Genomic DNA, 20,645 nt, shown 5'->3' with positions numbered 1-20,645 from the left:
TGGGGCCCTTTTGGCATTATCTTGTTCTCTAAGCATGTTAAGTAACAATTCTCTGGGGGGATTCTTCCCTACACTTAAACCTCTCTCTATGCAGAGACTCCTTGCTCCTTTCCAGCTAAGGTGATTGTGAGAAAGTAGCCTCTTTCTAGCCTTGTTACCCCCACTTTTGGCCTGTTTGTGAGTGTATGTCAGGGTGTTTTCACTGTCTCACTGGGATCCTGCTAGCCAGGGCCCAGTGCTCATAGTGAAAATCCTATGTTTTCAGTATGTTTGTTATGTGTCACTGGGACCCTGCTAGTCAGGACCCCAGTGCTCATAAGTTTGTGGCCTATATGTATGTGTTCCCTGTGTGGTGCCTAACTGTCTCACTGAGGCTCTGCTAATCAGAACCTCAGTGGTTATGCTCTCTCATTTCTTTCAAATTGTCACTAACAGGCTAGTGACCAATTTTACCAATTTACATTGGCTTACTGGAACACCCTTATAATTCCCTAGTATATGGTACTGAGGTACCCAGGGCATTGGGGTTCCAGGAGATCCCTATGGGCTGCAGCATTTCTTTTGCCACCCATAGGGAGCTCTGACAATTCTTACACAGGCCTGCCACTGCAGCCTGAGTGAAATAACGTCCACGTTATTTCACAGCCATTTTACACTGCACTTAAGTAACTTATAAGTCACCTATATGTCTAACCTTTACCTGGTAAAGGTTAGGTGCAAAGTTACTTAGTGTGAGGGCACCCTGGCACTAGCCAAGGTGCCCCCACATTGTTCAGGGCCAATTCCCCGGACTTTGTGAGTGCGGGGACACCATTACACGCGTGCACTACATATAGGTCACTACCTATATGTAGCTTCACAATGGTAACTCCGAATATGGCCATGTAACATGTCTAAGATCATGGAATTGCCCCCTCTATGCCATCCTGGCATTATTGGTACAATTCAATGATCCCAGTGGTCTGTAGCACAGACCCTGGTACTGCCAAACTGCCTTTCCTGGGGTTTCACTGCAGCTGCTGCCAACCCCTCAGACAGGTTTCTGCCCCCCTGGGGTCAAGCCAGGCTTGTCCCAGGATAGCAGAACAAAGGACTTCCTCTGAGAGAGGGTGTTACACCCTCTCCCTTTGGAAAATGGTGTGAAAGCAGGGGAGGGGTAGCCTCCCCCAGCCTCTGGAAATGCTTTCTTGGGCACAGATGTGCTCAATTCTGCATAAGCCAGTCTACACCGGTTCAGGGACCCCTTAGCCCCTGCTCTGCCGGGAAACTGGACAAAGGAAAGGGGAGTGACCACTCCCCTGACCTGCACCTCCCCTGGGAGGTGTCCAGAGCTCCTCCAGTGTGCTCCAGACCTCTGCCATCTTGGAAACAGAGGTGCTGCCAGCACACTGGACTGCTCTGAGTGGCCAGTGCCACCAGGTGACGTGAGAGACTCCTTCTGATAGGCTCCTTCAGGTGATAGTAGCTTATCCTCTCTCCTAAGTAGCCAAACCCTCTTTTCTGGCTATTTAGGGTCTCTGTCTCTGGGGAAACTTTAGATAACGAATGCAAGAGCTCATCAGAGTTCCTCTGCATCTCTCTCTTCACCTTCTGCCAAGGAATCGACTGCTGACCGCGCTGGAAGCCTGCAAAACTGCAACATAGTAGCAAAGACGACTTCTGCAACTCTGTAACGCTGATCCTGCCGTCTTCTCGACTGTTTTCCTGCTTGTGCATGCTGTGGGGGTAGTTTGCCTCCTCTCTGCACCAGAAGCTCCGAAGAAATCTCCCGTGGGTCGACGGAATCTTCCCCCTGCAACCGCAGGCACCAAAAAGCTGCATTACCGGTCCCTTGGGTCTCCTCTCAGCACGACGAGCGAGGCCCCTCGAATCCAGCAACTCTGTACAAGTGACCCCCACAGTCCAGTGACTCTTCAGTCCAAGTTTGGTGGAGGTAAGTCCTTGCCTCACCTCGCTGGGCTGCATTGCTGGGAACCGCGACTTTTGCAGCTTCTCCGGCCCCTGTGCTTTTCCGGCGGAAATCCTTTGTGCACAGCCAAGCCTGGGTCCACGGCACTCTAACCTGCATTGCACAACTTTCTAAGTTGGTCTCCGGCGACGAGGGACTCCTTTGTGCAACTTCGGCGAGCACCGTTTCACGCATCCTTGTAGTGCCTGTTTCTGGCACTTTTCTGGGTGCTACCTGCTTTAGAGAGGGCTCTTTGTCTTGCTTTACGTCCTCTCTCTCTCCTGGTCCAATTTGCTAACTCCTGGTCCCTCCTGGGCCTCAGCAACGTCCAAAAACGCTAACTGCACAATTTGCAGCTAGCAAGGCTTGTTGGCGTTCTTTTGGCGGGAGAATACTTCTGCACAACTCTCCACGGCGAGAGGGATCCGTCCCCCAAAGGGGAAGTCTCCAGCCCTTTTTGTTCCTGCAGAAACCGCAGCTTCTTCTGTCCAGTAGAAGCTTCTTTGCACCCGCAGCTGGCATTTACTGGGCATTTGCCCATCTCCGACTTGCTTGTGACTTTTGGACTTGGTCCCCTTGTTCCACAGGTACCCTAGATTGGAAATCCACAGTTGTTGCATTGTTGGTTGGTGTCTTTCCTGCATTATTCCTCTATCACGACTCTTTGTCTTTTGGGGAACTTCAGTGCACTTTGCACTCACTTTTCAGGGTCTTGGGGAGGGCTAATTTTCTAACTCTCACTATTTTCTAATAGTCCCAGCGACCCTCTACAAGGTCACATAGGTTTGGGGTCCATTCGTGGTTCACATTCCACTTTTGGAGTATATGGTTTGTGTTGCCCCTATCCTATGTGTCCCCATTGCATCCTATTGTAACTATACATTGTTTGCACTGTTTTCTAAGACTATACTGCATATTTTTGGTATTGTGTACATATAAATTGTGTATATTTGCTATCCTCTTGCTGAGGGTACACTCTAAGATACTTTGGCATATTGTCATAAAAATAAAGTACCTTTATTTTTAGTATAACTGTGTATTGTGTTTTCTTGTGATATTTTGCATATGACACTAAGTGGTACTGTAGTAGCTTCACACGTCTCCTAGTTCAGCCTAAGCTGCTCTGCTAAGCTACCATTATCTATCAGCCTAAGCTGCTAGACACCCTATACACTAATAAGGGATAACTGGGCCTGGTGCAAGGTGCAAGTACCCCTTGGTACTCACTACAAGCCAGTCCAGCCTCCTACATTGGTTGTGCAGCGGTGAGATAAGTGCTTTGAGACTACTTACCACTCTTGTCATTGTACTTTTCATAAGAGAAAAATATACAAAACAAGTTCAGTGTGTGTACACAGTGCTAAAAAGTTTTGCATTTCCTCTTTTCACTCTTTTCTAAAGTGCTGAAAAGTACTTCTAAACTTTCAAAAAGTTCTTAAAAGTTTTTAAAGTTTTTTTCTGTCTTTCTAAAAAGTTCTGAAAACTTTTTTCTCTTTTTCTATCACTTTAACTCTCTCTAAAAATGTCTGGCACAGGCCAAAATGTTGACCTGTCTAAGATTGCATATGATCACCTTAGCTGGAAAGGAGCAAGGAGTCTATGCATAGAGAGAGGTTTGAGTGTAGGGAAGAATCCTTCCTTGGAACTATTGCTTAATATGCTTAGAGAACAAGATAAGGCCAAGGTGGCCACATCTGTTGAAAAAGTAGCAAATGGTTCTCAATCTGATCCAGGGACACCCCCAGGTAAAGGTTCAGGAAAGAAACTTCTTAGCCTTCCCATTACAAGACAGTCTAGGATAGTTGGTACTGAGGTGGAGTCACATCATACAGATGATGTGCTCTCACATTACACTGTCAGCCAAGCTGTTAGGGTGCCCTCTGTAATGGACAGGTCTCCTTCTGTCCATTCTCACCATACTTCTGTGTCTAGGAATGTCCCTCCCACCCACCCTGACGACAGAATGTTAGAAAGGGAGCTCAATAGATTGAGACTGGAGCAATCCAGACTGAAGCTTAAACAACAACAGCTGGATTTAGATAGACAATCCTTAGAAGTAGAGAAGGAAAGACAGAAATTGGGTTTTGAAACCCATGGTGGCAGCAGCAGTATTCCCCATAGTCATCCTGTAAAAGAGCATGATTCCAGGAATCTGCACAAGATAGTTCCCCCTTATAAGGAGGGGGATGACATTAACAAGTGGTTTGCTGCACTTGAAAGGGCCTGTGTTGTACAGGATGTCCCTCAAAGGCAGTGGGCTGCTATCCTATGGCTATCATTTAGTGGAAAAGGTAGGGATAGGCTCCTTACTGTGAAAGAAAGTGATGCCAATAATTTCCATGTTCTTAAGAATGCACTCCTGGATGGTTATGGCTTAACCACTGAACAATACAGGATAAAGTTCAGAGAGACCAAAAAGGAGTCTTCACAAGACTGGGTTGATTTCATTGACCATTCAGTGAAGGCCTTGGAGGGGTGGTTACATGGCAGTAAAGTTACTGATTATGACAGCCTGTATAAATTGATCCTGAGAGAGCATATTCTTAATAATTGTGTGTCTGATTTGTTGCACCAGTACCTGGTAGACTCTGATCTGACCTCTCCCCAAGAATTGGGAAAGAAGGCAGACAAATGGGTCAGAACAAGGGTGAACAGAAAAGTTCATACAGGGGGTGAGAAAGATGGCAATAAGAAGAAAGATGGTGGAATAATCTCAAGATAAGCATGGGGATAAGGGTAAAACCAAAGATCCTTCTTCAAATCTTAAACACTCTTCAGAGGGTGGGGATAAAACAAATTCTTCCTCTTCTTCTCAACCCACACACATTAAAAAGCCTTGGTGCTTTGTGTGTAAAAACAAAGGCCATAGGCCAGGGGATAAGTCCTGTCCAGGTAAACCCCCTGAGCCTACCACCACTAATACATCAAGCTCTAGTGCCCCTAGCAGTAGTGGTACTAGTGGTGGGACTGCTGGCAACAGTCAAGTTAAGGGTGTAGTTGGGTTCACTTATGGGTCCATAGTAGAAACTGGGGTAGTCAGTCCCAAGACAGTTTCTGTCACACCTAGTGGCATTGGCCTTGCCACACTGGCTGCTTGTCCCCTTACAATGGATAAGTACAGGCAGACAGTTTCAATAAATGGTGTTGAGGCCTTGGCCTACAGGGACACAGGTGCCAGTATCACTTTGGTGACTGAAAACCTAGTGCATCCTGAACAACACATCATTGGACAACAGTATAGAATTATTGATGTCCATAACTCCACTAAGTTTCTTCCCTTAGCTATAATTCAGTTTAGTTGGGGTGGAGTTACTGGCCCTAAGCAGGTGGTGGTATCACCTAGCTTACCTGTAGACTGTCTCTTAGGTAATGACCTAGAGGCCTCAGGTTGGGCTGATGTAGAGTTTTATGCCCATGCAGCCATGTTGGGCATCCCAGAGGAATTGTTCCCTCTCATTTCAATTGAAATGAAAAAGCAAAGGAGAGAAGGCCTGAAAACTCAGGATCCCTCTCCATCAACAGGTAAAAAGGGTATCACAGTATCCCCTAACCACCCTACCATTCAGGATACCATTCCTGTGGTGGGAGAAACCTCTCCTGGGGTGGCACCTGTTCCAAGGGAATCATCAGTTGGCAAAACTGTACTCCCTGAGGTGGAAGTACCTCTCTGTGGGATAACTAACATTGGTGAGAAAAAGAGCACCATTTTAGTTAACATGGAGCATCCCTCCAACCCTCCTAGAGAAACTTTAGTGCAGAAACCCTGCACTGCCTCACAACACTTAGGACAGCATCCCTGCCTTAGTGTGGAGCTCATAGGACAGCATCCCTGCCCTGCTCCAACTCAAGAAAAACATCATCCCTGTTCTCTCTTCCAGCCATATGGACAAAGTTTTTGCCCAGCTATGGTTTAACTGAGACAGCATCCCTGTCTGGCATTTCCATCACTACAAATAGGTTCAGTGGACAATTCCCACTGCTCTAAACTAAAACTTACTGATCGAAACTCTGAAAATACATCTTCACGTTGTTGCTTAGCTAAAAAACTTCAAACAGGGTGGTTTACATCCCCACAGGGAAGTAACCATATAGTGGATGATAAAGGGAGTAACCAGTCTATTGCAGAGCCACTCTCTACTTATCACCACTTAGACAATAAAGTCTCAACTGGCCAAGGTTAGCCTTATTGTCCTTCGTTTGGGGGGGGGGTTGTGTGAGAAAGTAGCCTCTTTCTAGCCTTGTTACCCCCACTTTTGGCCTGTTTGTGAGTGTATGTCAGGGTGTTTTCACTGTCTCACTGGGATCCTGCTAGCCAGGGCCCAGTGCTCATAGTGAAAACCCTATGTTTTCAGTATGTTTGTTATGTGTCACTGGGACCCTGCTAGTCAGGACCCCAGTGCTCATAAGTTTGTGGCCTATATGTATGTGTTCCCTGTGTGGTGCCTAACTGTCTCACTGAGGCTCTGCTAATCAGAACCTCAGTGGTTATGCTCTCTCATTTCTTTCAAATTGTCACTAACAGGCTAGTGACCAATTTTACCAATTTACATTGGCTTACTGGAACACCCTTAGGACTGGCTTGTAGTGAGTACCAAGGGGTACTTACACCTTGCACCAGGCCCAGGTATCCCTTATTAGTGTATTGGGTGTCTAGCAGCTTAGGCTGATAGATAATGGTAGCTTAGCAGAGCAGCTTAGGCTGAACTAGGAGACGAGTGAAGCTCCTACAGTACCACTAGTGTCACTTGCACAATATCATAAGAAAACACAATACACAGGTATACTAAAAATAAAGGTACTTTATTTTTATGACAATATGCCAAAGTATCTCAGAGGGTACCCTCAGTATGAGGACAGCAAATATACACAAGTTATATGTACACAATACCAAAAATATGCAGTATAGTCTTAGAAAACAGTGTAAACAATGTATAGTTACAATATGATGCAATGGGGACACATAGGGATAGGGGCAACACAAACCATATACTCCAAAAGTGGAATGCGAACCACGAATGGACCCCAAACCTATGTGAGCTTGTAGAGGGTTGCTGGGACTGTAAGAAAACAGTGAGGGTTAGAAAAATAGCCCACCCCAAGACCCTGAAAAGTGGGTGTAAAGTGCACCTAAGTTCATCAGAGAGCACAGAAGTCGTGATAGGGGAATTCTGCAAGGAAGACCAACACCAGCAATGCAACAACGATGGATTTCCGGACGATAGTACCTGTGGAACTAGGGGACCAAGTCCAAGAGTCGCGACAAAGTCAAGATTGGGCAGATGCCCAGGAAATGCAGCTGAGGGTGCAAAGAAGCTGCCACCGGATGGTAGAAGCTGTGGATTCTGCAAGAAAGGAGAGGACTAGGAACTTCCCCTTTGGAGGATGGATGTCCCACGTCGTGAGGGTTTTTGGATGATGCTGTGGCCCAGGAGGGACCAGGATGTCGCCATTTGCATGAGGAGACAGAGGGGGTGCCCAGCAAGACAAGGAGCCCTCTCAGAAGCAAGCAGCACCCGCAGAAGTGCCGGAACAGGCACTACGAAGAAGAGTGAACCGGAGCCCCCCCAAAGTCACAAAAGAAGGTCCCACGACGCCAGAGAACAACTCAGGAGGTTGTGCACTGCAGGTTAGAGTGGCGGGGACCCAGGCTTGGCTGTGCACAAGGAAATCCTGGAAGAGTGCACAGGAGCCGGAGCAGCTGCAAATCACGTGGTACCCAGCAATGCAGTCTAGCATGGTGAGGCAAAGACTTACCTCCACCAAACTTGGACTGAAGTGACTGGACTGCGGGAGTCACTTGGACAGAGTTGCTGAGTTCCAGGGACCATGCTCGTCGTGCTGAGAGGGGACCCAGAGGCCCGTTGATGCAGTCTTTTGGTGCCTGCGGTTGCAGGTGGAAGATTCTGTCGACCCACAGGAGATTTCTTCGGAGCTTCTAGTGCAGAGAGGAGGCAGACTACCCCCACAGCATGCACCACCAGGAAAACAGTCGAGAAGGCGGCCGGATCTGCGATACAAGGTTGCAGTAGTCGTGTTTTCTACTTTGTTGCGGTTTTGCAGGCGTCCAGAGCATTCAGCGGTCGATTCCTTGGCAGGAGGTGAAGAGAGAGATGCAGAGGAACTCTGAGGAGCTCTTACATTCGTTATCTAAAGAATTCCCCAAAGCAGAGACCCTAAATAGCCAGAAAAGGAGGTTTGGCTACCTAGGAAGGAGGCTAGGCTAGCAACACAGGGGAGAGCCTATAAGAAGGGGTCTCTGACGTCACCTGCTGGCACTGGCCACTCAGAGCAGTCCAGTGTGCCAGCAGCACCTCTGTTTCCAAGATGGCAGAGGTCTGGAGCACACTGGAGGAGCTCTGGGCACCTCCCCTGGGAGGTGCAGGTCAGGGGAGTGGTCACTCCCCTTTCCTTTGTCCAGTTTCGCGCCAGAGCAGGGCTGAGGGGTCCCTGAACCGGTGCAGACTGGCTTATGCAGAAATGGGCACCATCTGTGCCCATGAAAGCATTTCCAGAGGCTGGGGGAGGCTACTCCTCCCCTGCCATAACACCTTTTTCCAAAGGGAGAGAGTGTAACACCCTCTCTCTGAGGAAGTCCCTTGTTCTGCCATCCTGGGACAGGCCTGGCTGGACCCCAGGAGGGCAGAAACCTGTCTGAGGGGTTGGCAGCAGCAGCAGCTGCAGTGAAACCCCGGGAAAGGTAGTTTGGCAGTACCAGGGTCTGTGCTAGAGACTCGGGGGATCATGGAATTGTCTCCCCAATGCCAGGATGGCATTGGGGTGACAATTCCATGATTTTAGACATGTTACAAGGCCATGTTTGGAGTTACCATTGTGACGCTATACATAGGTAGTGACCCTTGTATAGTGCACGCGTGAAATGGTGTCCCCGCACTCACAAAGTCTGGGGAATTTGCCCTGAACAATGTGGGGTCACCTTGGCTAGTGCCAGGGTGCCCACACCCTAAGTAACTTTGCATCTAACCTTTACCAGGTAGAGGTTAGACATATAGGTGACTTATAAGTTACTTAAGTGCAGTGGTAAATGGCTGTGAAATAACGTGGATGTTATTTCACTCTGCTGCAGTGGCAGGCCTGTGTAAGAATTGTCAGAGCTCCCTATGGGTGGCAAAAGAAATGCTGCAGCCCATAGGGATCTCCTGGAACCCCAATACCTTGGGTACCTCAGTACCATATACTAGGGAATTATAAGGGTGTTCCAGTATGACAATGTGAATTGGTGAAATTGGTCACTAGCCCGTTAGTGACAATTTGGAACGAAATGAGAGAGCATAACCACTGAGGTTCTGGATAGCAGGGCCTCAGTGAGACAGTTAGTCATAACACAGGTAACACTTTCAGGCACACTTATGAGCACTGGGGTCCTGGCTAGCAGCGTCCCAGTGACACATAACAAACATACTGAAAACATAGGGTTTTCACTATGAGCACTGGGTCCTGGCTAGCAGGATCCCAGTGAGACAGTGAAAACACCCTGACATATTCTCACAAACAGGCCAAAAGTGGGGGTAACAAGGCTAGAAAGAGGCTACTTTCTCACCCAACCCCCCCCCCCAAACGAAGGACAATAAGGCTAACCTTGGCCAGTTGAGACTTTATTGTCTAAGTGGTGATAAGTAGAGAGTAGCTCTGCAATAGATTAGTTACTCACTTTATCATCCACTATATGGTTACTTCCCTGTGGGGATGTAAACCACCCTGTTTGAAGATTTTTAGCTAAGCAACAATGTGAAGATATATTTTCAGAGTTTCTATCAGTAAGTTTTAGTTTGGAGCAGTGGGAATTGTCCACTGGACCTATTTCTAGTGATGCGAATTCCAGACAGGGATGCTGTCTCAGAAAAGCAATAGCTGGGCAAAATCTTTTTCTAAATGGCTGGAAGAGAGAACAGGGATGCTGTTTCTCTTGAGTTGGAGCAGGGCAGGGATGCTGTCCTAAGTGTTGTGAGGCAGTGCAGGGTTTCTGCACTAAAGTTTCTCTGGGAGGGTTGGAGGGATGCTCCATGTTAACTAAAATGGTGCTCTTTTTCTCACCAATATGAGTTATCCCACAGAGAGGTACTTTCACCTCAGGGAGTACAGCTTTGCCAGCTGATGGTTCCCTTGGAACAGGTGCTACCCCAGGAGAGGTTTCTCCCACCACAGGAATGGTATCCTGAATGGCAGGGTGGTTAGGGGATACAGTGATACCCTTTTTAGCTGTTGTTGGAGAGGGATCCTGAGTTTTCAGACCTTCTCTCCTTTGCTTTTTCATTTCAGTAGAAATGAGAGGGAACAATTCCTCAGGGATACCCAGCATGGCTGCATGGGTATAAAACTCTACATCAGCCCAACCTGAGGCCTCTAGGTCATTACCTAAGAGACAATCTTCAGGTAAGCTAGGTGATACTACCACCTGCTTAGGGCCAGTAACTCCACCCCAACTAAGCTGAACTATACCTAAGGGAAGAAACTTAGTGGAGTTATGGACATCAATAATCTTATACTATTGTCCACTGATGTGTTGTTCAGGAGCCACTAGGTTTTCTGTCACCAAAGTGATACTGGCACCTGTGTCCCTGTAGGCCTGGGCCTCAACACCATTTATTGAAACTGTCTGCCTGTATTTATCCATTGTAAGGGGACAAGCAGCCAGTGTGGCAAGGCCAATGCCACTAGGTGTGACAGAAACTGTCTTGGAACTGACTACCCCAGTTTCTATGATGGACCCATAAGTGAACCCAACTACAGCCTTAGTTTGACTGTTGCCAGCAGTCCCACCACTATTACCACTACTGCTAGGGGCACTAGAGCTTGATGTATCAGTGGTGGTAGGCTCAGGGGGTTTACCTGGACAGGACTTATCCCCTGGCCTATGGCCTCTGTTTTTACACACAAAGCACCAAGGCTTTTTAATGTGTGCAGGTTGTGAAGAAGAGGAAGAATTTGTTGTATCCCCACCCCCTGAAGAGTGTTTAGGATTTGAAGAAGGATCTTTGGTTTTACTCTTATCCCCATGCTTATCCTGAGATTTCTCACCATCTTTCTTCTTGCCATCCTTGTCACCATCTGTATGAATTTTTCTGTTCACTCTTGTTCGGACCAATTTGTCTGCCTTCTTTCCCAATTCGTGGGGAGAGGTCAGATCTGAGTCCACTAGATATTGGTGCAACAAATCAGACACACAGTTATTAAGAATATGCTCTCTCAGGATCAGATTATACAGGCTTTCATAGTCAGAAACGTTCCCGCCATGTAACCACCCCTCCAAGGCCTTCACTGAATGGTCAACAAAGTCTACCTAGTCTTGTGAAGACTCCTTTTTGGTTTCTCTGAACTTAATCCTGTATTGTTCAGTGGTTAAGCCAAACCCATCCAAGAGTGCATTCTTTAAAACTGTAAAATTATTGGCATCACTTTCCTTCACAGTAAGGAGCCTATCCCTACCCTTTCCAATGAAAGATAGCCATAGGATAGCAGCCCACTGCCTTTGAGGGACCCCCTGTACAACACAGGCCACCTCAAGTGCAGCAAACCACTTGTTAATGTCATCCCCCTCCTTGTAAGGGGGAACTATCTTATGCAGATTCCTAGAATCATGCTCTTTCACAGGATAACTATCTGTAATACTGCTGCTGCCACCATGGGGTCCTAACCCCAACCTCTGCCTTTCTTTTTCTAAGTCTAAGGTTTCCCTGTCTAGAGCCAGCTGTTGCTGCTTAAGCTTCAGACTGGTCTCTTCCACTCTCAATCTATTGACCTCCCTTTCTAACATTCTGTCATCAGGGTGGGTGGGTTGGGCATGCTTAGACACAGAAGAATGGTGTGAATGGACAGAGGGAGAAATGTCCCCATCAGTTGGCACTCTAACAACTTGACCTGCAGGAATGACAATCCTACTGTGATGAGAACTCACATTAGTACCAGTTATGCTAGGTGGTCTGCTAAGGGGCAAGTTGCCAAGAATACTGTAGGAGGCTGGACTGGCTTGTAGTGAGTACCAAGGGGTACTTGCACCTTGCACCAGGCCCAGTTATCCCTTATTAGTGTATAGGGTGTCTAGCAGCTTAGGCTGATAGATAATGGTAGCTTAGCAGAGCAGCTTAGGCTGAACTAGGAGACGTGTGAAGCTACCACAGTACCACTTAGTGTCATATGCACAATATCATAAGAAAACACAATACACAGTTATACTAAAAATAAAGGTACTTTATTTTTATGACAATATGCCAAAGTATCTTAGAGTGTACCCTCAGTGAGAGGATAGGAAATATACACAAGATATATATACACAATAGCAAAAATATGCAGTATAGTCTTAGAAAACAGTGCAAACAATGTATAGTTACAATAGGATGCAATGGGGAAACATAGGGATAGGGGCAACACAAACCATATACTCCAAAAGTGGAATGCGAACCACGAATGGACCCCAAACCTATGTGACCTTGTAGAGGGTCGCTGGGACTATTAGAAAATAGTGAGAGTTAGAAAAATAACCCTCCCCAAGACCCTGAAAAGTGAGTGCAAAGTGCACTAAAGTTCCCCTAAGGACAAAGAAGTCGTGTTAGAGGAATAATGCAGGAAAGACACAAACCAGCAATGCAACAACTGTGGATTTCCAATCTAGGATACCTGTGGAACAAGGGGACCAAGTCCAAAAGTCACAAGCAAGTCGGAGATGGGCAGATGCCCAGGAAATGCCAGCTGCGGGTGCAAAGAAGCTTCGACTGGACAGAAGAAGCTGAGGTTTCTGCAGGAACGAAAAGGGCTAGAGACTTCCCCTTTGGTGGACAAATTCCTCTCGCCGAGGAGAGTCGTGCAGAAGTGTTTTCCCGCCGAAAGGACGCTAACAAGCCTTGCTAGCTGCAAATCGTTTGGTTAGCGTTTTTGGACGCTGCTGGGGCCCAGGAGGGACCAGGAGGTCGCAAATTGAACCTGAAGAGAGAAGTGACATCGAGCAAGACAAAGAGCCCTCACTGAAGCAGGTAGCACCAGGAGAAGTGCCAGAAACAGGCACTACAAGGATGTGTGAAACAGTGCTTGCCGAAGTTGCACAAAGGAGTCCCACGTCGCCGGAGACCAACTTAGAAAGTCGTGCAATGCAGGTTAGAGTGCCGTGGACCCAGGCTTGGCTATGCACAAAGGATTTCCGCCGGAAGTGCACAGGGGCCGGAGTAGCTGCAAAGTCGCGGTTCAAAGCAATGCAGCCCAGCGAGGTGAGGCAAGGACTTACCTCCACCAAACTTGGACTGAAGAGTCACTGGACTGTGGGGGTCACTTGGACAGAGTTGCTGGATTAGAGGGACCTCGCTCGTTGTGCTGAGAGGAGACCCAAGGGACCGGTAATGTAGCTTTTTGGTGCCTGCGGTTGCAGGGGGAAGATACCGTCGACCCACGGGAGATTTCTTCGGAGCTTCTGGTGCAGAGAGGAGGCAGACTACCCCCACAGCATGCACAAGCAGGAAAGCAGTCGAGAAGGCGGCAGGATCAGCGTTTACAGAGTTGCAGTAGTCGTCTTTGCTACTATGTTGCAGGTTTGCAGGCTTCCAGCGCGGTCAGCAGTCGATTCCTTATCAGAAGGTGAAGAGAGAGATGCAGAGGAACTCGGCTGAGCTCTTGCATTCGTTATCTGAAGTTTCCCCAGAGACAGAGACCCTAAATAGCCAGAAAAGAGGGTTTGGCTACCTAGGAGAGAGGATAGGCTAGCAACACCTGAAGGAGCCTATCACAAGGAGTCTCTGATGTCACCTGGTGGCACTGGCCACTCAGAGCAGTCCAGTGTGCCAGCAGCACCTCTGTTTCCAAGATGGCAGAGGTCTGGAGCACACTGGAGGAGCTCTGGACACCTCCCAGGGGAGGTGCTGGTCAGGGGAGTGGTCACTACCCTTTCCTTTGTCCAGTTTCGCGCCAGAGCAGGGGCTAAGGGGTCCCTGAACCGGTGTAGACTGGCTTATGCAGAATTGGGCACATCTGTGCCCAAGAAAGCATTTCCAGAGGCTGGGGAAGGCTACTCCTCCCCTGCCTTCACACCATTTTCCAAAGGGAGAGGGTGTCACACCCTCTCTCAGAGGAAGTTCTTTGTTCTGCCATCCTGGGCCAGGCCTGGCTGGACCCCAGGAGGGCAGATGCCTGTCTGAGGGGTTGGCAGCAGCAGCAGCTGCAGTGAAACCCCAGGAAGGGCAGTTTGGCAGTACCAGGGTCTGTGCTACAGACCACTGGGATCATGGGATTGTGCCAACTATGCCAGGATGGCATAGAGGGGGCAATTCCATGATCATAGACATGTTACATGGCCATATTCGGAGTTACCATTGTGAAGCTACATATAGGTAGTGACCTATATGTAGTGCACGCGTGTAATGGTGTCCCCGCACTCACAAAGTTCAGGGAATTGGCTCTGAACAATGTGGGGGCACCTTGGCTAGTGCCAGGGTGCCCTCACACTAAGTAACTTTGCACCTAACCTTTACCAGGTAAAGGTTAGACATATAGGTGACTTATAAGTTACTTAAGTGCAGTGTAAAATGGCTGTGAAATAACGTGGACGTTATTTCACTCAGGCTGCAGTGGCAGGCCTGTGTAAGAATTGTCAGAGCTCCCTATGGGTGGCAAAAGAAATGCTGCAGCCCATAGGGATCTCCTGGAACCCCAATACCCTGGGTACCTCAGTACCATATACTAGGGAATTATAAGGGTGTTCCAGTAAGCCAATGTAAATTGGTAAAAATGGTCACTAGCCTGTTAGTGACAATTTGGAAAGAAATGAGAGAGCATAACCACTGAGGTTCTGATTAGCAGAGCCTCAGTGAGACAGTTAGTCACTACACAGGTAACACATTCAGGCACACTTATGAGCACTGGGGCCCTGGGTTACCAGGGTCCCAGTGACACATACAACTAAAACAACATATATACAGTGAAAAATGGGGGTAACATGCCAGGCAAGATGATACTTTCCTACACAACCCCCCCCCAAACGAAGGACAATAAGACTAGCCATGACCTGATGAGTCTTCATTGTCTAAGTGGAAATATCTGGAGAGTCCATCTGCATTGGAGTGGCTACTCCCAGGTCTATGTTCCACTGTATAGTCCATTCCCTGTAGGGATATGGACCACCTCAACAATTTAGGATTTTCACCTTTCATTTGTTTTAGCCAAAGTAGAGGTTTGTGGTCTGTCTGAACAATGAAGTGAGTGCCAAACAGGTATGGCCTCAACTTCTTCAGAGCCCAGACCACAGCAAAGGCCTCCCTCTCAATGGCAGACCAACGCTTTTCTCTAGGGGTCAACCTCCTACTAATAAAAGCAACAGGTTGATCCTGGCCCTCAGAATTAAGTTGTGATAGGACTGCCCCTACTCCTAATTCAGATGCATCAGTCTGGACATAGAATTTTTTAGAGTAACAAGGGCTTTTCAGGACAGGTGCAGAGCACATGGCCTGCTTCAGCTCCTCAAAAGCTTTCTGACAGTTTGCTGTCCATAATACCTTTTTAGGCATTTTCTTGGATGTGAGGTCATTAAGAGGGGCTGCAATGGAGCCATAGTTCTTAATGAACCTCCTGTAATACCCAGTGAGGCCTAGGAAGGCTCTCACCTGAGTCTGAGTGGTAGGGGGAACCCAATCAATAATGGTTTGGATTTTCCCCTGAAGTGGTGCAATCTGTTCCCCACCAACAAGGTGTCCCAGATAAACCACCTTACCCTGCCCTATCTGGCACTTTGAAGCCTTGATAGTGAGGCCTGCCTTTTGCAGGGCCTCCAAAACTTTCCATAGGTGGACCAGGTGATCATCCCAGCTGGAGCTAAAGACAGCTATATCGTCCAAATATGCTGCACTGAAAGCTTCCAGCCCTTGCAGGACTGTGTTCACCAACCTCTGAAAAGTGGCAGGTGCATTTTTCAAACCAAAAGGCATTACAGTAATCTGGTAATGTCCTCCAATGGTAGAAAATGCAGTCTTAGGTTTAGCATCTTCTGATAATTTGATCTGCCAATACCCTGCAGTCAAATCAAAAGTGCTTAGATACTTGGCAGATGCCAGTGTATCTATGAGCTCATCTGCCCTGGGTATAGGGTGAGCATCAGTTTTGGTTACCAAGTTGAGACCTCTATAGTCTACACAAAACCGCATTTCCTTCTTTCCATCTTTGGAATGGGGTTTTGGTACCAGTACCACAGGAGAAGCCCATGGACTGTCAGAGTGCTCAACTACTCCTAGTTCTAACATTTTCTGGACCTCTTGCTTTATGCAGTCCCTGACATGGTCAGGCTGCCTATAGATCTTACTTTTGACAGGTAAACTGTCTCCAGTATCTATAGTGTGCTCACACCAAGAAGTGGTACCTGGCACAGTAGAGAAGAGTTCAGAGAATTGATCTAGGAGATTTATGCAATTATCTTTCTGCTCAGCAGTAAGACAATCAGCCAAAACTACACCTTCCACAAGAGCATCTTGTTCTGTGGAAGAGAAGAGATCAGGTAGAGGATCACTGTCTTCTTCCTGTCCCTCATCAGTTGCCATGAGCAGGGTGAGATCAGCCCTGTCATAGTAGGGTTTCAGGCGGTTGACATGGAGCACCCTAAGGGGACTCCTGACAGTGCCTAAGTCAACTAAATAGGTGACTTCTCCCTTCTTTTCAACAATTGTGTGGGGACCACTCCATTTATCTTGGAGTGCTCTTGGGGCCACAGGCTCCAAGACCCACACTTTCTGCCCTGGTTGGTACTAAACCAAAACAGCCTTCTGATCATGCCATTGCTTCTGGAGCTCTTGGCTGGCCTGAAGGTTTTTACTGGCCTTTTTCATGTACTCAGCCATCCTTGATCTGAGGCCAAGTACATAGTCCACAATATCCTGCTTAGGAGCTTTTAAAGGTTGTTCCCAACCCTCATTTACAAGTGTGAGTGGACCCCTAACAGGGTGTCCAAAAAGAAGTTCAAAGGGGCTGAAGCCCACTCCTTTCTGGGGTACCTCCCTGTAGGCAAAAAGGAGGCATGGTAGAAGGATATCCCATCTCCTGCGGAGTTTTTCAGGGAGACCCATAATCATGCCTTTGAGAGTTTTATTAAATCTCTCCACCAGTCCATTTGTTTGTGGATGATAGGGTGTTGTGAACTTGTACGTTACACCACACTCCTTCCACATGGCCTTTAAGTATGCAGACATGAAATTGCTTCCCCTGTCTGATACTACTTCCTTTGGGAAGCCCACCCTGGAAAATATTCCCAGGAGGGCCTTTGCCACTGCAGGAGCTGTAGTGGTCCTTAAAGGAATAGCTTCAGGATATCTTGTGGCATGGTCCACTACCACCAAGATAAACCTATTGCCTGAAGCAGTAGGAGGGTCAAGGGGGCCAACTATGTCAACCCCTACCCTTTCAAAGGGAACCCCAACCACAGGCAGTGGAATAAGGGGTGCCTTTGGGGTGCCACCTGTCTTGCCACTGGCTTGACAGGTTTCACAGTACTTACAAAATTATTTTGTGTCCTCAGACATTCTAGGCCAATGAAACAGGGGAACAAGCCTGTCCCAAGTTTTCATTTGTCCTAGATGCCCAGCTAAGGGAATGTCATGTGCCAGTGTTAGGAGGAACTTTCTGTACTCCTGAGGAATCACTAATCTCCTGGCAGCTCCAGGTTTAGGATCCCTATGCTCAGTGTACAAGAGGTTGTCCTCCCAGTAAACTCTGTGAGAGTCACTGACATCCCCATTAGCCTGTTTGACAGCTTGCTGTCTGAGACCCTCTAATGTGGGACAGGTTTGCTGTGCCACACTCAGCTCCTCTCTGGCAGGCCCCCCTTCACCCAAAAGCTCAGCAGTGTCTGCTTCCATCTCCTCTGGTGTAGGTTCTGCACAGGGAGGGAATTCTTCTTCCTCAGAAGTAGAATCCACTGTAGAGGGAGGGATAGTAGGAAGTGGTTTGCTTCTACTAGCTCTAGCTTTAGGGAGCACTTGGTCCATTCTTCCAGGATCCAAGCTTCCCTGTCCTTTTTGCTTTTTGGCCTGAGCCCTTGTCAAAGCAAAAATTTGCCCTGGGATGCCCAGCATTGCTGCATGGGCCTCCAACTCCACATCTGACCAAGCTGATGTCTCCAAATCATTCCCTAATAGACAGTCTACAGATAAATCTGAAGCTACCACAACTTTCTTTGGACCAGTAACCCCCCCCCAGTTGAGATTTACAACAGCCATGGGGTGGCTAAGTGTGTTGTTGTGAGCATCGGTTACTTGGTACTGGTGACCAAGTAGGTGTTGTTCAGGGTGGACCAGTTTCTCTATGACCATAGTCACACTGGCACCAGTGTCCCTGTAGGCCTGAACCTCAACACCATTTACTAGGGGTAGTTGCTTGTACTTATCCATACTAAGGGGACAAGCAACTAAGGTGGCTAAATCAATAGCCCCCTCAGAGACTAACACAGCCTCTGTGGCCTCCCTAACAAGGCCAACCCCAACTAAATTACCAAAAGTGAGCCCAGCTACTCCCTTGGATTGGCTATTAGTAGGTTTGCTCCCACCACCACTGCTATTAGTAGGGACACTAGGTGTAGCAGTAGGGGTTGTAGTGGTAGGAGCAGTGGTGCCTTTCTTTGGACAACTGGGATCTGTTGTCCAATGGCATTTTATTTTACATAAATAGCACCATGGTTTCTTTTCCTTGTTCTGATTAAAGGAGGATTTGGACCCACCACCCCCACCAGAGAGTTTTTGTGGGCCTGATGAAGACTCATTTTTAGATTTGTCCCCACCCTTGTCTGAAAACTTACCATCCTTCTTTTTGTTGCCATCTTTGTCACCCCCTGTATGAACTTTTCTGTTCACTCTTGTTCTGACCCATTTGTCTGCCTTCTTTCCCAATTCTTGGGGAGAGGTCAGATCAGAGTCCACCAAGTACTGGTGCAACAAATCAGACACACAATTATTAAGAATATGCTCTCTCAGGATTAAGTTATACAGGCTGTCATAATCAGTAACTTTACTGCCATGTAACCACCCCTCCAAGGCCTTCACTGAATGGTCAATGAAATCAACCCAGTCTTGTGAAGACTCCTTTTTGGTCTCTCTGAACTTTATCCTGTACTGTTCAGTGGTTAAGCCATAACCATCCAGGAGTGCATTATTAAGAACTTGGAAATTATTAGCATCATTTTCTTTTACAGTAAGGAGCCTATCCCTACCTTTTCCACTAAATGATAGCCATAGGATAGCAGCCCACTGCCTTTGAGGGACATCCTGTACAACACAGGCCCTCTCAAGTGCAGCAAACCACTTGTTAATGTCATCCCCCTCCTTATAAGGGGGAACTATCTTGTGCAGATTCCTGGAATCATGCTCTTTTGCAGGATGACTATGGGGAATACTGCTGCTGCCACCATGGGTTTCTAAACCCAACTTCTGTCTTTCCTTCTCTAGTTCAAAAGACTGTCTATCCAAATCCAGCTGTTGCTTTTTAAGCTTCAGTCTGGTTTGTTCCACCCTCAACTTATTGAGTTCCCTCTCTAACATTCTGTCATCAGGGTTGGTGGGAGGGACATTCCTAGATACAGAGGTATGATGGGAATGAACAGAAGGAGACCTGTCCCTTACAGAAGCCACCCTAACAGCTTGGTTAACAGAAACATTACTACCAGTATGGTGAGAATAAATGCTTTTGCTATGATGTGAGACAACACTATTTGTATGGTGTGGCTCATCATCATTCCCAACTATGCTAGACTGTCTAGTAATGGGCAGGCTAGGAAGTTTCTTTCCTGAATCTTTTCCTGGGGGAGTCCCTGAATCAGATTGAGAACTATTAGGTACTTTTTCAACAGATGAGGCACCTATGGCCTTATCCTGTTCTCTAAGCATGTTAAGTAACAGTTCCAAGGACGGATTCTTCCCTACACTCAAACCTCTCTCTATACAGAGACTCCTTGCTCTTTTCCAGCTAAGGTTGTCATATGCAAGTTTGGACAGATCAACATTTTGGCCTGTGCCAGACATTTTTTAGAGAGAGTTAAAGTGATAGTAAAAGAAAAAAAAGTTTGTCAGAGCTTTTAGAAAGACAGAGAAAAAAACTTTTTAAACTTTTTAGAACTTTTTAGAAAGTTAGAAGTACTTTTTAGCACTTAGAAAAGAGTGAAAAGAGGAAATGCAAAACTTTTTTGGCTATGTGTATATACACTGACCTTGTTTTGTATATTTTTCTCTTATGAAAAGTACAATGACAAGAGTGGTAAGTAGTCTCAAGCACTTATCCCACCACTGCACAACCAATGTAGGAGGCTGGACTGGCTTGTAGTGAGTACCAAGGGGTACTTGCACCTTGCACCAGGCCCAGTTATCCCTTATTAGTGTATAGGGTGTCTAGCAGCTTAGGCTGATAGATAATGGTAGCTTAGCAGAGCAGCTTAGGCTGAACTAGGAGACGTGTGAAGCTACTTCAGTACCACTTAGTGTCATATGCACAATATCATAAGAAAACACAATACACAGTTATACTAAAAATAAAGGTACTTTATTTTTATGACAATATGCCAAAGTATCTTAGAGTGTACCCTCAGTGAGAGGATAGGAAATATACACAAGACATATATACACAATAGCAAAAATATGCAGTATAGTCTTAGAAAACAGTGCAAACAATGTATAGCTACAATAGGATGCAATGGGGAAACATAGGGATAGGAGCAACACAAACCATATACTCC

This window comes from Pleurodeles waltl, chromosome 3_2, assembly GCF_031143425.1.
Source record: "Pleurodeles waltl isolate 20211129_DDA chromosome 3_2, aPleWal1.hap1.20221129, whole genome shotgun sequence".
Classification (NCBI taxonomy): domain Eukaryota; kingdom Metazoa; phylum Chordata; class Amphibia; order Caudata; family Salamandridae; genus Pleurodeles; species Pleurodeles waltl.
The sequence above is the reverse complement of the archived record's forward strand: the minus strand, read 5'-3'. Positions refer to the sequence as shown.